Source organism: Lactuca virosa, chromosome 6 (genome assembly GCF_052849685.1).
Source record: "Lactuca virosa cultivar CGN04683 chromosome 6, Lactuca_virosa_CGN04683_v6, whole genome shotgun sequence".
In the NCBI taxonomy this organism is placed as follows: Eukaryota; Viridiplantae; Streptophyta; class Magnoliopsida; order Asterales; family Asteraceae; genus Lactuca; species Lactuca virosa.
Window position 1 is genome coordinate 215,311,446 of NC_136431.1, and position 3,406 is coordinate 215,314,851.

The following is a 3,406-nucleotide window of genomic DNA, read 5'->3' on the forward strand; positions in this document are numbered from 1 at the left end:
GGGTCAATCATTCTCCAAAAGCTATCAGTCTTAGACCAAAATCCCACATAAGGAGGACATAAAGAGATCTAATGAACTAATAGCCAAGATTGAAACTTGATTACCCGAAAATGTAGCAAATGGAGTGTAGTTTCTGGATCTACTCTTTCCCTCTTGAGCCCTCTATCTTCTTCTTCCTCCACAAGCTTCAAAAGAGCACAAATACCACTCAAAATGGCTCACACTCTTAAAGAAAGCTCTAGGGTTTCGTGGATTAGGGTTTGGGACATGGAGGCTGGAAATGAGGCCAAGGGGTGGGGGTTAAGGAGCTTAAATAGGGTGCAAAACCCCAAAATTAGGATTTCACTCTGGCCGATCTACTCGCCGAGTCGAGGGCTTTTGACTCGTCGAGTAGATAGCTCAAACCCCACGTATAATCTGCCCTCTACTCGACGAGTTAGGGCCACCAGCTCATCGAGTTACCCTTCTAAAATAAATAAATAAATGAGTTAAATGCATACCAGGAACCAGGCGTTACAAGATTCCCAATTCAGTCAGAAATGAATCCAAAACTTGATTCTTAAATTCTGCGCCATTGTCACTTTTTATCTTTTGAACTTTCTTTTTCAAACTAAGATCAATGTTCTTGATAAAATCGATCATTATATGAGTTGTTTATTATTTCTGTCTAATAAAAAAACCCAAGTAAATCATGAAAAATCATCAGCAATAACAAGTATGTATTTCTTCTTATTGAGAGACTCAACAGTCGAAGGTCCACACAAGTCAATGTGAAGAAGTTCCAACAGTTCTATGATATTTGAATCGATTGTGATTAGATGACCTTGATGATGTTGTTTGCCCTGTTTACAAGCTGCACACAATGAATCATTGTCAAATTTTAAAACAAGTAAACCTCGAACAAGATCATTAAGAACAAGTTTGTTTAGATTTTTAAAATTAAGATGTGAAATACGTCGATGCCATAACTAACTGAGGTCTGAAGAGGCTTTCGATAGTAAACACACAGAAGGAATTCCCACTATAGGTTTCATGTTGAGAGTGAACATATCACCTTTTCTCTTAGACTTAAACAAAACTTCTTTCATTTCTTTATTTGATATTACGCTTCCTTCCTCGTCAAAAAGAACTTAATTTCCAGTGCCAACCACAAGTTGAGATACGCTTATCAGGTTATTCTTTAACCCTTCAACATAAGCAACTCGTTTCACTATAAACTTGCCATTTGTGACAATTCCATAACCCTTAACTTTGCACTTTTGATTGTTTCCAAACTTTAATACTCCATCATTCTCTAATGAACGAAAATCTCTCAAAATTTTCTTTCTCCCAGTCATGTGACGCGAGCATCCAACCAGTTTTTGTCATATTTCTCGTCACATAGTACCTGCAATCAATTAAAGAGATTTAGGTACTCAAGACCTTTTGGGTCCTTTGAAATTAGCATGGAAAGTAGTGTGCAATGATGAGCCGAAAATGCAACTTCAAACTTTATTTTTAATTTTGTTAATTAACTCAACTTCGTCAACTTTAGGCATAGAAAAGTAATTTAATAACAGAGTTTCAACTTTGAGTTTCTCTTTTTCAACCTTTTCTTGAGAAACATCTACTTTCGTTGCTTTAACTTCTTATCATTTGTAAACTTTCAACACTGATTCTTGAGAAGCAGTACTTCCATTTGGAGACTCATTTAAGTAATTCTCATAAGCCTCACAGATTTGTTTATGACAATATTTTTTCGATTGAAAATTTCGACCTTTTCCTTCTAACCAATGATTTAGATTTTTAGTGTCAACTCTTCCTTTGACAAAAGATACTTTCGATTTTTGATTCAATTCAGGATTTGGAAAAAATGGAGCAATAAGCTTAAAAGGCACATTTTTCTTTGCCACATTTGTCATCTTCGTAAAAAATTCATTTGTGATGATGGTTTTGGTGTTCGTTGTTGAAAACGGGTTTGGTATCCATATTGATAACCAAAATGTGAGTCTTTTTGAAAAATCCTTTTATTTTGGGAAAAATTTCTTTGACCATTATGTTGAAACCCCTTCATCTTTCTGAACATTTTTCTCAACATATTTTTGATGAAAACTTTCTTTCTCTTTTTGTTGAGTTTGAGTTTAACTTTTCATGTTCATTTTCTCATTCACTTTTTTGAAACTTTCGCTTTTGGAGAAAAAATTCTATTATTTTCAACATTCTTACGACCATTATTTGAATTATATTGAGAGAAGTGTTTCGAAGTATGAATTTTTGATGTTTGTGGAAACTGCTTTTTAGAATTTGGTTTATTCTTATATTTCAAATTCTTTGCTTTCTGTTTTTCCTTTTGTTGCATTCAATAAGCCTTGTTTTGAGTTTTTTTTTCTAGAAATTTCATTTCTCAAATCATATTTCACATCCTTTTCCTTTTGTTTTTGTGTTGAAACATGAAGTGACCATCGACAGCTAAGAAGTGTATTGATGAAACCGAATACTTGTTTTGTTGTTGCGGTAGAATGTGTTATTATGAAGACTTGTTACTAGAGTGTAGAAGGTTGATACAAAGAGTAGATTGTTTTCTCTTTTGTACGCCGAAGTGTCAGAAAAGTAATGTTCACCTTTTCTGACATTGAGTGTTTGTTGAGTTCTGTCAGTCCAAGAGTGGAAAGCATGGCCGCCTGACTTTGAAGTATTTTATTTTTTATCACGTACTGGGTTTTTTCTATAAATAGATGATCATGTTGATCGATAAAAAGCACCACTTCCAGACTTCCTTTGTATTACTAATTCTTGAATACAAGTCTTCATTATCTTCATATCTTGCTTATGTTGTTCATCACTTACTAACTTGTGTTTGAATACAAACCATGTTACGATTCAACTAAGTATTGTTATTACTTGCTTATGTTTAATTGATTAATCTTGTTGCTATATATCTCTGTATCATTCCACACATTTCTTTATTGTTGAGCTTATCAAAAGATCCATAGAGATTAACTTATATTTTTGCAAATCGATCTTCAAGTTTTTCTCTCAACAATCGGTATCAGAGCCATAGTTTTTTATTTTTAATTTTCTTTTAAAAATACAATTCGTTTTCAAAAGAAAAACTCTGATTTAAAAGGCTTTATATACCACTTAGCTCATATTTAAAAATTTTAAGGAAATATGGCACAAGCTTACTCTTTAAATATATCTAACAGTGCTGGAGATTCTAATCGAGCTCCAATAATTGTTGCAAGTGAATATAATCACTGGTCTCAATGTATGGAAATATATTTAAAAAGACTTGGTAAAGAAGTTTGGAGATCTATGGAAAAAGGACCACATGTACCTGTCCTTACTCCCATTGTCACAGATGAAACTCAAATCAGATTTGGAGGCGGTCAAGCTGCCATGACCAGACCTACCAATGATGACATTG